Genomic DNA, 14,042 nt, shown 5'->3' with positions numbered 1-14,042 from the left:
AACTCATCTTTGAAAATATGAAGAAAGCTGAACCATGGTGCAGTTCTCCAGTTTGATTCCAGGAGGAATTCTGGATTCGATTTTGGTTTGCAAACACCAAAGAATCATTTATTAGATGCTGTGCAGCCCTTACATAGAGGCGCCATCAATAAACAAGCTTTCGTTTTTGTGTGTAGACAGAAAATGATGGTCTGAGTTTCTTGGTGAGCGCGCGACTCTGAGCTGAAAATAAGGAGCAGTGAATGTAGAAGGCAGGAATCAAATGTCATAGCCTCCTGATAGCAGAGAGCAGCCCCTGCAGCCCAGGAGGATGGGTTTGTGTGATCAAGGATTGGCAGGGAAAGAAATCAAAGCTAAGCTGAAGAGGAAGAAAGTATTTCTTTCACCCTTTGTTTGTGGATTTGATTTTTCTTTCAACCGCCTGCCACCGAAGCACCGGCCAGTCCTGAGAAGTGGAATTAAAAAACAAAAAGAAGACAGTCAGAGAAAATCTGCTGATCTGATTTGTGACGTGATTATAAAATCATCTGATGAAGTGGGTTAACAGTATCACGTGACTTATTCTGAAGGGTAAAAGGTCTCAAGAGAGCAAAATGCTGCTGAAGTGGAGTATTTAAGAATTAATTAAAGTGATCTTCAGCTCTCACCCTCAACACTTTCTTTAACCCTGTCCTGAATTGCAAGACAAATCTTTTTCCTCCAGCTATTTCACCCAAAAATACCCCCCCCAAAAAAAGAAAAAAAGAAAATGAAAATAAAATTTTAATTTAAAATGTAAAACTAAAATTTCCTCCTCAGCAGACCTCCTCCCTTGTTGGGAGTCATTATGAGCAGAAATCCTTTTTTTCTCCTGAATTGTTGTGTTATATGTGTTACATATTTCATTATCTATCCTTTTTTGCTACTTAGCCTGACCTGTCTCCCCAATGTAAAGTTTGTATATTGTATGTATGGTTGACTAGGTCTATCATCTCAGTTGCAGGCAACTGCAACCGACAAATAAAGCTTATCCTTATCCATCTCTTCTGCTTTGTCCATCCAGAGGTGCACGAGTGAAAGTCTGACATTTTATTTTTAACCTGCCACCAGGAGGCAGAGCAGATCACCTACTAATCAGAGGGTTGATGATTCGATCCCTGGCTGCTCGAGTCTGTGCCGTATATCCTTGGGCAAGATACTAACCCCAGGACTAAACTAAAAGCTTAGTCAGTACAACATCTACGCGTGAGCTGCCTTCTTGTTGTGACTTGTGGCTCAGCATACATATCAGTTTGCATACATATTTGCCTACACAGGGCACTCTCAAACTTACCCTACCATGCTTGTGTGCAGTTGTCCAAAACCCCAGCAGCCTGTAGCTCAGTGTGGACTACGCTATGTGCAGCTTAATGCTGACTGGTTGAAAAGTGGGCTGAAACAAGGATGCGAGCAATGGCAACCTTAAAAAAAAAAGAAAAAAAATGCCTTTAAAATGGAGGACAGATGATCGATTGGGAGCCGAACGGGAGGTTTTAATTCTGTCTGATGTCTCTTTGAACTTCTGAGCAGCTGTCACGGACATGCAGCTTGTGTTGGACCAAAAACCAACAGCTGGTCAACAAGTGCGCTGCTGAATAATGACATTTCTGGGGGAGGACCCATGCTGGTTTGACTGATTTATTTTTTAAGGCATTGCTTTCTTTGCCTCTCTCAAAGGGCCTTTACACTTTTCCCCCTTGTCTCTGAGGCTGCCCGAGTCAAAACAACAATTTATTTATTTTCCAGTCCACGTCTTCAGTCTTCCTCTGTTGACTGTAAAACTATTGACAGTTTTATTTCGGTGTCAGTGAAAGCACCTTTTCTTTAGCTTTGGTCCTTCACAGCATCTCGAACCGCAAAGCCCGAACTGCAGACTGCTCTCACAGAAGCCAGGTCACGCGACTCGCTGCACTAAACTGAACAAGCATTTCCAGTTGTGTAAATGTGTCTGAAGAGGATGATTTACTGTTGTGAGAGGACAAATTCACACAACAGCTGGTCAGTGTATGCAGCCGCAGGGTGACTCATGACTGACCAACATTGCGGTTTTATCAGCGGGGCGGCAAAGTCCAGGAAATTGCCTCCTTCACACGCTGAGAGTGTTGAAGGTATTCTGGGATGCAATTATAGCTTCATAACAAAGCCTTAAAAAAAAAAACATAACTTGTGGATGTTCTTGGTGTAGTTGCTGTAGTAACTTGTGTTTTGGTGGGAGGGGCCATGTAAAGGCCATGTATGGATGTCAAGCTGATAAGAACTGTTAATGGAACAAAGAACCGTTTATCTGCTGCAGAGACACAGAAGAGCTTCAGGTGATGTTTATGGTCCTCGGCGGTCAGCAGATGAAGTCGTGCGAGAACAAACAGAATGATTTGAAAGTCGAAGCTTGGCGCTTAGAACCCACCATAATTGTGTTTTTAGAGTCATTCAGGCCTGGAAGTGTTCATTTTAAGTCCATCATGCTGCAGACAGAAGGTGTGCTCATCCTGCTGAGAAAGGATATATTTTTAAATCTTGAACTTTAAGGGAAAGTGTCAAGTCTTCAAAGTCTGGAGCTGTGTGTATCGGCTATATTCAGAGCCAAACATTTCCTCTAAAATCTACTCATGACCCTCAAAGCTTTTAGTTAAGAGATTAAATTATTTTGGGGGGACATGACTTGAAGAAAAGCTGTTTTATCATATGTCTTTGGGGTCCATAGGGACTAAGTAAAGCGCTATACAAATACAGGCCATTTACCATTTATCATATGTCTGCACTTTGAAAGGGCGCAGATTGGGACTGGTTTATTGCTCAGTGTTGTTTAATTAGGAATCTGAAGGTAAGATTAAACGTGGTGTCCTGTGGCTTTGAGATAAATTTCTGAGGGGCTTCTGAGAAACAAATCGCAGAGGAGCTGCTTTTTTGTTGAATGTTTGTGACACAACTGCCACAGATGAAAGGAGCAGTCGTCATTGATTCAGCGTGATTATCACCCATATTAACCTAAGAGAAATCTGAAATCATGTCATATATAGCATTATGTCATTTACATGTAATTTTGTGATTATGTATAATTTTCCAGTCTTGCATGCCCATAATCTTAATTGTGAATAATGACCTCTGGACAGATGAATCATGTGTTTGGTCGCAGTTATAGTAGACATGTTTGGCAGCTGACCCCTTTTTACTTTAACTCCAGCTTCAGAATTGCTATTCTAATCACAGGTATGTGATGTCACAGCATGCATCCAGAGGGAAAAAGAAGTAGGGAAAGTACAGATGTAGCTCATCCCACAGTGGGAGAAACAGTAGTGAAGCGTATGTATTCAGTAGATGGATGTCAAACAAAGCACTTTCAACCAGGAGTCAGGGCTTTGGGCCCAAGTGAGACCAACAGTTAGTTATCCATCGTTACCTTTAGAAGTTGTTGACTTCCTTTTCTTCCACTTGTCTCATTCAGGGTCGTGGAAGGGTTGGATACAACCCCAGCTGCCACAGGGCAAGAGGCGGGTTACACCCTGGACAGGTCGTCAGTCTGTCAAAGGGCTAACTCAAAGACAGGCCACCATTCACAGTCTTTTCAAGCTGTTAGCGGGTATTTTGTGTTTTTTCTGTCAGAAAACTTCTCCCTCGTGCACTTGTTTCGCAGCCTCACAACAGAAAATCTATTCATGCAAGAACCTCGTAGCACCTGCAGGGGTGGAAATGTTCTGGTTTCAGGTCGCTTTGCTCCCTGAGGGACCGAGCTTTGAATTCTCCATCATAACAAAGTGCTTGAAGAAAGTGTGGCGCCATCTGTTCAAAAGCTGAACTAGAAGTACAACATCTTGGTTTTTAACTGACTTTAAAAATTATTAACATCTTTTATTCTGAATTTACCGGTAATTTAAATAATTTTTAGGTTCTCTTCTAAATTTACCTAATTTCTAAGAGAATTTTTTAAATATATATATTTTAGTCTATTCTTAAAATATTCTTGAGAGCTTGTCAGTGTTTATTTCCTACATTTTTCCTTTCATATATTCATAACACGTTTATTTTAATGTGTCCTGTTACTAAATCTGTTCTGAAAAAAGACTTAACTGTATGAGTGATAGGGGAAAAGGTAAAACTCTAGAACTGGAGTGCTTTCTCTGGTTAATGACGTTTGGTGACAAACAACTTTAGTAGTCACATGACTACTCTTATCTAAAACGCTGCAGTCCAAAGTCAGATGATTTTGATTGGCCAGATATCTTAAATATAACCTTTCTCCTGCTTCTATCAGCAGTCACATTGGTACTAATGACTGAACTCCACTGGCTCCGGTGGCAGCCTTACACGCTCTGGCATGTAAGGCTGTCACACATGAAGACTTGAAAACGAGTGGGAGGAGACTTTGACAGATGATGTGACATTCTTCTCTCCTTCTCCATACTTTCTCTGGCCATCATTCTGGTATGAGTTCATCTTGGTTTCATCTCTCGAAAGATTTTTTCTCCCTCCAAGTCCACTCTGGCCTAGGAGGTGCAACGAGATGTTCAGCCTATGTAGTGGCAACAAATAAAAACTTGACAAGATTAGCTTGTCAACATTTTGCTTCGTATGTGCCATCTCCTCTGTTAGTTGTGAGTATGCTAAAATACAGTATCCACACACAACCGTGGAGATGTTTAGCTGATTACAGAATCCATCTGTGGAGGGAAGGTAGAAATGAGCCAAGTAACAGTCAGCTAGCAAGAGAAAATCAGGCTGCTGGACAGACTTGTTGAAAATCTGTTGGCTTCACAGTGTGATGCACTGAGCGCCTTTCAAGTCATTTCTCAACTTGAAACTGCACCACCACACTGCTCTTAGCAACAACAGCCTTCTGACGTAAATGAATGTGAAGCTTTGTGTCAATCTCTGTGAATAGATTAAAGTTTAGAATAGCCTGAAGCAGGTATGAGTTCAGCAGGTGTGATGAATGAAGGGTTTCAGAAGCAGAAGGTCGCTGGTAGCGTGAGAGTCTCTTCAGGCTTGTTCTGTATAAACAACTGAGATAAATGCTGAAGGTTCCCACTCAGTTTGTTTTTATCTTCTAAAGCAGAAATTAAATCAGACATTGTTGATATTGTACTCTGCAGTGGAGTTGACTCATAATTACACAACCTGTCTTTCTGGAAATTACATTGTGGTGTTTTGGTCTGTGTTTGAGGGACACATAACTGCTGTCTGGAGATTTTTCATAAAGTTTATTCCAAAAAGTTTCAGTAAGTTAACAAACACAGTTCTCACTACAGTTGCTTTATTGGTGTCTTGTTCTCGGACATTTTAGACGTTGATGGGATTTCTTTACTTGAATGACTGAGCATGCAACAGTCAATCCTTCTTTAAAGGTTTAGGAAAAGATGATTTACCACTAAAAGCTCTGTTTTATTGGTTTTATGGACGATGACCCCTGTCAGAGGATAACCTAGAAAAATATGTAGTCCAGCCACTAAATATACTTATTTTTAATTAGAGTGATCTGATCCCAACAAACTAAATCTGCAGAAGCACGGCAGTTTTGGTGGGATGTGTTAATAGAGAGAGGAAATGAAACAAATAAACTATGTTAAAACTGTGCACTGATAATGAAGCCACTCTTCTGTCTGGTAATTATCTTTTTGCATCAGCATGGATATATCCATAGATCTTCACATCTCTTTGAGTCACAGTATCCTTGTGAGACTCAGGTGAAACTATCATATTCTCCTCTGTTGAAACTGAAAAATAACACCAGCAGAAACTCTGAGAATCATCTTCAGCTGAGTTGAACTTTGCTGCAGGTGACCTGTGATGGCAGCTTCTGTTGTTCACAGTCACTGGATAAAAGCCAGACTTTAGAAAAGCATCTGTCCTGCTGGGATGATGTTGTGAATTGCAGGTTGAGGGCCCAAACTCAGGACTCTAAAAGTCAGGCAGAAAGTAACAAAAAATGGACCTTTTTTTAAGTTGATGGAAAGTCAAGCAACAAGGAAAAATCTAGAATTTCAGTGACTAGCCAGGCTGCAGATGAAGGCAGGTAAACAGATGCTCTGACAAAGAACAAGAAGAGACAGGACTATTTATACACTCTGAGGGCTAATCAGGAGAGTTGAAAACAGCAGGGAAACAAGGGGCAACTGAACACAATCAAGGAAATGAATAGATAGAAAGTAAAAATCAAGACAGGGCATGGGAGAAATTGACAACAAGTAAAAGTAAGTAAAACAGGAAATAAGAGGACCAAACTTAACAAGGACAAGAAAACTCAGACACAATACACAGAGAGCCACGGGAACGCTGGAACAACAACCGAGGACAAAAGAACTGTCACTATAGAGCCAGCATTACTCAAATAATAAAATGGTAATTATTCAAGAAACATGAGGTCTTACTCTTGAAAACAGAAATTGAAAAACCTAAATGGAAGCTAATCCTGAAAAGCAGAATAAGGAACAAAATACAAAGACTGTCACACATGAAGACTTGAAAATGAGTGGGAGGAGACTTCAGAACGGAAATCAAACACCAAACATGATTTAATTTTGGCTGATCTCACATTGACGATCTGACATGCCCGGAAAGCTTCCAGATGGGTCTCACGCTGATTTCTGGCACTGAATACTTTGTGATTTCATGTTGGATGTCAAACTTGCCCTGAGACAAGAAATAAAGATTTTAGATTTGATTTCACATCCTAACATTTTTTGGCCACACCAACAGAGCACACGCTGCATTTGCAACTATTTACCTCTTTACCTCGGCGTCTGCGTATATGGCCCGAAAATGTTGTACCTGGATACCCAAATTAAGACTTTCAAAAAAGGGCAACTTGTGTCTGATCTACATCTACAACTGTGTCACGATCTACCCTGAGAGCAGAAGATGATTCTCTCACTTCTTTTCACACTAAAACTATGTTTTCTGTTTGGGTTACATCTGTGCACCCCCATTTTAACCATCCTAAATACATCTGCGTCATCTTGTACTTTATATCCATTTTTCCATCCAGCTTATTCAGCCAGGGGACACGGCTTTAAACTCTGAGCTCCTATATGACATAAATAATAAATAAATGATTGCATTAATAAAACATGAAGTGCGCTACAGTGATATGATGTAAGATTTATGGGTGAGTGTGAGGTCCATGAATGAATCTTTGTGCAGACCAGTCCAAACTCCCCCTGAGCCCGTCTGTCAGTCACTGAATGTACAGCAGGGTAGAGAGACCAGGCTTGAGTCCTAAATATGAAACTGTACCGAGTCACAACGCAAATCTGTGACATGCTGGACGGGGTCACAGTGACACCAGCTCTGGAAACAGTCTGCTTTTTATTAACATTCTGACAGTTTAACACAAGCAACAGCAGGACAGAGACTTCAATGCAGCATCTTTGTAGAGATGATTTTGTACAGAAGCAGTAGAGGGTTCCCCCCCCCCGGACAGATTTTAACTGCAGAAAGGAGCCAAAAAGTTTTCTTTCATACTCCTGCTCCTGTCTTCAGAGAAAAGAGGAATGAAACCAGGAAGGTCAAAAATCCGTATCGAAATAAAACTGAAAAACGATACTTTAGCGGTGACCGCAGAGCAGCTCGGCAGAGAATAAAATGAATGGCATCCATAAACCAGCGCTCTTGTAAAACAAGGGAACCCATTTCTTTACATTCTGTGGATGATGCTGACCTGACAAACACATTTAATTCCTTTTTTTCCTCATTTTTAAAAAGATCTGACTTCTTAAATAATGTTTCCAGGCTGAGGGAGCCTCTCACACCTCGAATGAGTCATAATCATAAAAGATGAGGTTATTCATGATTGATGCCAGATTAGATCCACTGCAGTTTGTTTGTCATTCTAGACAGAGCACATAAGCATCTTGGAAAACCAAAATCTCACACGAGTATTTTTATTTGCAGATGAAGCCCCTGTGGATCAGAATATATTACACTTTTTAACTGATAGCATTCAGCAGGTTTCTGTAACTGGTTGTCTGTGGCTCTCCACAAGCCTGTGTTCCTTCTCCTCTGCTTCTATCATCTACACCAGGGGTGGGGAACTCCAGGCCTCAAGGGCCGGTGTCCTGCAGATTTTAGATGTGTCCTTGATCCAATACAGCTGATTTAAATGGCTAAATGACCTCCTCAGCATGCCTTGAAGTTCTCCAGAGGCCTGGTAATGAACTAATATTTTGATTTAGGAGTGTTGACCCAGGGTGTTGTTTAAAAACCTGCAGGACACTGGCTCTTGAGGCCTGGAGGTCCCCACCCCTGATCTACATGGACAGCTACAAACTTCTTTGCCATTTTCTGATGACCCTGCCATGCAGTTTTCTCTTCAGGGTTCACCGTGAGGTCATAGTGGTGCTCTGCCTGCACTGCTCAGGTGGTGTAATGAAAACTTTGTTGACCTTAATGTGATTAATACTAAGAAAATTATCGATGATTTCCAGAATGACAGCAGTACGCCAAAAGCTGGTATCATACACCGCGAAAAAGTCCAAATTGGGGATACTCGGAAATAAATATCAGCTTAAATCTGATGCAGACAAAGTCAGTGGTTAAATGAGGAAAACAAAGAATTTACTTGTTGCACACTATTTCTTACTATTTCTAAAAATATCTTGTGTCATTTCTTTATTATTTTACAGAAAGTCTTTTAACATTTTCTTTCATGTGCTAGTTCAGTGGGCTTTCTGTGAAGGACAGGAACAGTCTCAATAGCATTGTGAAACTCTGTTCCAAGATCAAAGATCTCAGCTCACTTTGGGAGAAAGTAAAAGGTTTCATTCATCGATCTGAGCACGCTCTTTCACGTGAATTTGTTTTATTGCCCTCAGGTCGGTGCTACCATGCAGCCTTTAGAAAAACAAAGCACTTCTCAAATTCTTTCATACTTTCTTCTATTCAACTGATAAATGTCAAGAGAGGCTCTTTGTTTTTATTCATCTGGTTATGAATAGGTTGATGTCTGGAGTTCTGCTCGGAGACCACAACGTCAAGCTGCTCACTGGCAAACTGAATGTTGAATGCTAGACTTCTATATTATGTTCTATATTATTTATAAGTGTTTATTTATTTTATTTTTTCTTTTATCTATTTCATTTATCTATCCATTATAATGGTGGACTGACAAACAGAATTGCCGATTGTGGAATAAATGATGTTTTCTGAATCTGAATCTTTATTTTAAATTATGGTTATGGTACCCTAGACGAACCACAGCATGGCCAACTAATATCATGCCTTATGCTCATGCTAGCTTTTCCCAGTGACAGTTTACTGGAACACCAGAATAATTACCACAGACTGAACATAAACACGGTCACAAGTCAGTATGCTTATTTCATAACCAAGAATAAACCTCTGTGGCTGAAACACGAAGCTAAAAAGTGCAAAAAACTGAAGTTCATTGACGGACACTTGCTGCCTCCAAAAGTGAGTCAGTCTGGATAGGCTCCCAAGTATTACAGCTGAAATAAACATGTTTACATCTTGATATAAAAACTGTTATTTCATAAATGTCATGGTTCCTGGGTCGTTGATCCAGTTTTTCTAGTTTGCTGTTCTCTGTCCTCAGTTATCTTTTTGGTTATGTGGGTCCTAGGTCTAGGTTCTTGGTTATGATTTAGTCCTCGAGTTTCAGTTCATGCCTGTTTTCACTTAGTATTCTGCCTTGGGTTATTTGGTGTAGTGTCTTGTTGTTTTTCTTGGCTTTCCCCTTGTTTTCCGTGTCCATGGAAGTTTTCCCGGGTGTAGTTGTTCTCAGGTTTTGTTACTTTCTGTTTTATTTTGTCCCCTTGTCTTGTTAGTTAGATTCTGTTCAGCTGTGTCTCATTTTCCCCAGTGTGTCCTCTCTTTCTAACTACCTCATGTCTCTATTTAAGGCCTCAGTTTTCCAAAGGTCTTTGTTTTTCTACATGGTGCACTCCTCTGGGGGTGTTTCTTTTGGCTCAAAAGATGCATGTCTGGCTCAGTTTTGCTTTGTATTTTCTGTGAGTTATAGCAATTAAGCTATCCTTTCCTGTCTGCTACACAGCGTATCATGACAAAAATCTCTTATTTTACTTTTGCTAAGGTGTAAAGTTTGAGCTAACAGGTGCGGCTGTAGCTGCTAGCTATCTGCTAGCCTTTCATTTAGCTAATTGAAGTCACTGTACTGTATTAATACTGTTTGTTTGGCAAATACTGCTTGCTGGAGTTTTAATGAGTGAATTTTCTGGATGTTATTTCTGTTACGTAGCATTAATGTGCCAGCGTCTGTCTGTATGATGCAAGTGTTCAGTTGATAGATATTGCTAACCAACCTTGCTAATATTCCAGACTGATTTGAGGCAAACTGGTTCACAAGTTCAACATTTTGGCTCTATAGTTTTAGGCAGGACCCAGACATGCTTTAGAAGTTATCAGTAAAATCTGAAAATTGTTTCTAAAAACCTACAGGAAATGTGTGGCATGAACTGCAGTATTGTAACCTCAAGAAAATAAAAGCTGACTCTTTCCACCTTGGTGGGTTAAAGCAACTTATTGTAGTGGCGAATTTCTGTCCCAAGCTTTGAAAAAATAATTCTTCCACTTCTTAATGTGAGCTGTCCAGATTTATTTCTGACTCGTACATACAAACAAATGATGTCACGGTCAAAAAACCATTTGCTGCTACAGCGCACATTTCCATTGCTGTTCTGGCGCATCCTAACCTGCTACCACACATGCGCTGTAATGTTTTCTTACCCGACACAAATTAAACGTGCAGCATCTATTCTCTAACAACATATTATACAAAATCAAACATGTAACATAATAGCTGAAACAGTATCAAAAATATTTCTCTATAGATTGGCTCTAACACTTATCGTTAATGTTTTTTAATTGGAGGAAGGAAGACAGAGCAGCTCCTTTCAGGTCAAATGAAACTGTTATAAAAAAAAAGTAATTTCACTTTATGCTATCAAACTAGTGGACAAGGGTGGTCTTAATGGGACAGATCGAAGTGAAATCTGATATAGAGGTTTTAACCTCTAAATTGTAGCCTCAGACAGCTTTTCACTATTTCAGCAGGTGATAATCCAGGGACAAGCTAAAACAAAAGGATCCCTTTGTCCTCTGCATAGCAGGGAATGCGATGGGATGTTAGATCAATTTCCAAAGACAACTAGTGTCAAGACAAATCAAAATAATACCTAAAATTGAACCTTGGGGTACACCACAGATTTCAGATAATGATGAAAATTAAAACCAACTCAGTGTGGCAAAGTTAATGCAAACCTGTGTTTCAAGAAGGGCTATCAAAATAGCATCATAAACACATGTTAAAAACAAAAAAGTTTAACTTTAATGCAGAGAAAGCACAGAACGTGGTGATGTAAAGTGGAACTTCTTCCACTTCTCGTTTCTCTGTAGATGTGTTTTGCTTATTTGTATTTTTCCCACCTAAAGTCAGCAGTCTCATAGAACTCTATTAAAACTAACAGTCATCCTCATCCAGCTAGAGAGAAATAACACATGGCTGTTGGTCACTGGTATAAATTGCTGTGTCCCTGTCAGCTGAATGACTGATCTGCTTGGCCTAATGAGGAATTTAAAATTCAGCTCCACGATTACACATAAAGAATAATTGTGATTAGTGTGACAAAGTACTATTGCGTCCCCTCCCCTGCCACCCGATGGATGATGTGGTTTCTCATTAAGTAACAAAGAGACTGGAGACACTAATGCCAGCAAAAGAAAATGATGTGGTTATTAAATGATTTATGTTTGCATTCAGTGCAAAAATATGAAGTGTGATCAATGGTTAATGCAGTAATGATTTTTAGTCTTTGCACAGTGGCAGGACCTTGATGTCTAATTTGAAATTGTGTTTTCATAGAAATAGTTAAATAGTTTTTTTTTAGTATTCTGTTCATTTTGCAGAATAATACAAAGTCATTTCAGGGCTGAATCCTTCAGTTCCTCGCATCCACTGTTGGACTTCCTCCTCACGGCCACAGGTTGGACTAAACTGCTTCTACTGCACAGGGAAGCAATACACCATTGGAGGTGTACTCTTCAGACCTGCTGCAAAGTGCTTCACCTGTGTTTGTATGAGTTTGATGAAGACTAACAGGGTCGGGGGTACCGCTTACCTTCAGCAATGAGCCCATTTTTTTCAGCATTGATTGCTTCAATAGAGGGAGGCTCTTTACAGGCACCGCACGGAGGAAGTATGCGCCATTGTGCTTGCATTAGCTCTGTTTCCAGCTGTTTTATGACCATTTTCAAATAGAATATGAAAGAAGTTTTAATGCTTTGTGGAAAAGCTGGAATATCTTGATAAACATAAAAACAAAAGTCACAAGATTTGTGTTGAGCACATGTTTTCTTTAAGTGATCTCTTCTTGTGGAAGGTTTTAATGCCACACAAAGGGGCATCATCAACAGTTTATCTGATGCACATATGAAAGTAGTGGATAGAGAATATAAATACATTTAAATGAAAAAGCATTGTGTTGATTGTCCTTTTTCTTTAGCCTTCATTACATGTTTAGCTACAACACTCTGATTAAACATACCAAGGAAAGAAATACACTCTTTGTTGAACATAATTTAACATTTTAACTGGGTGTGGCGTTAATGCTCCTACGTGTTTGTTGCTTGTGTTTGGTTTTGATTGTGATGCACTCTTTGTCTTTGAGTGTCAAGTTCTTTGTGTGTCTCTACTCTGTCGTTTTGCCTATGTTAAGTGTTTTCATGTGTCTGCACTGTCCTGGTTAGTTATAGTTCCTCACTTCCTGTTTTGTTTTGGTAGTCTTTTGAGCTCCTGTGTGGATTTTTTTTTTAGCTCATTGTTCACTCAGTACTGTGAGTTCATACTTGTCTTCATTCATAGATGATTTGTGTAACTCTGAGCCAAGGTGCTGTAGCACTAACGGGTCTAATCTTGTTGCCCTTATTGGAGCCCAGTTTTACTCTTGATTTTGGTGTTGCATGCTAAAACAGATTGTTAGTAATTGTAAAGTGTGCCTGATATGAGACCTGACCATCCTCAGCATTATAATGATGAGGTCTAACAATACTGAGTTCTTTCTGATGAATATGTTCTCATCAAAGAGGTTCAAGAGGTAATTACTGATGTGTAGAAAGTGTGAAATGTAAAAAAATAAAGTATCTATATATATATATATATATATATATATATATATATATATATATACATATATATATATATATATATATATATATATATCTCAATATATCTATCTGAGGGTTGTAAATATTTAGAAGTGAACAGTAGGTCAAATTATATTATTTGCATCTTAGACTGATAAGAGTTCATTTCATTGTTCAGATGAGGTGCATCTCTCTTAACGTGAGAGCACTTTATTATCTTCCAGTTTCACTGGGATGTTAATCTGTCCGTGCAGTGCAGTCATCAAATGCATGACAGCGGCAGATAGAAAGTTGAAACTACTTTTAAAAACAGGTAGAAATGACCAAGGGGCAAAGTGAGTGGATGAGCTTCAGTCAGTGTGAGAGTGGCAGGAATCAGAAGTGAGTGGAGCAAAAAGGGTAGGAGAAAGTCAAGAAACAGGCAGGGAGGCAAAACCTGGCAGCTGATCAGAGAGGAAAGGACGCCGAAGCTGCAGCAGGTACACGATAACAGAGAGCCAGGAGTATGTGATTATGATTGAGATAATGCTGTCAGACACCAGAAGCCAATGAAAACGCCTGCAGACGTCTCACATTGTCCTTTGGAAGTTGGATAAAATGAACACCAACTTAAACATTTGACATCATTCCTCCAACCAGCAGCTACACAGCAAACAGAGTTAACCCCTGAATTATTTAGTTGATGTTTATAGTCATTTAAATAAATTCCCACCCTTCAAACAAGCCTTAAAGTATGAATATTTTAGCTGTTATGACTACAAAAACAAACCTCCATGTTTCTTCGTCCCTGTGTGCAGAGGCTGAGACATACAGCTATGTGAAAACAGTTTTCAGTCCTCTGTGTAGACAAAGAAACCCTAACTGTAAGGAGGGAGCAAATACCTGTAAATGCATTTGGTTAGTTGATCATTAAC

General features: G+C 39.6%; 1 protein-coding gene across 1 annotated transcript in view; it reads left to right on the top strand.

Annotated features, from left to right (window-relative positions):
• The window catches only part of nmbr (neuromedin B receptor), a 66,385-nt gene that overhangs the window by 16,007 nt on the left and 36,336 nt on the right, over positions 1-14,042 (top strand). The gene's annotated exons all lie outside the window — the stretch shown is intronic.

The sequence above is a fragment of the Pelmatolapia mariae genome, linkage group LG15 (genome assembly GCF_036321145.2).
Source record: "Pelmatolapia mariae isolate MD_Pm_ZW linkage group LG15, Pm_UMD_F_2, whole genome shotgun sequence".
NCBI classification, from domain to species: domain Eukaryota; kingdom Metazoa; phylum Chordata; class Actinopteri; order Cichliformes; family Cichlidae; genus Pelmatolapia; species Pelmatolapia mariae.
Note: the sequence above shows the minus strand (reverse complement) of the source record. Positions and strands in the feature narration are given on the sequence as shown.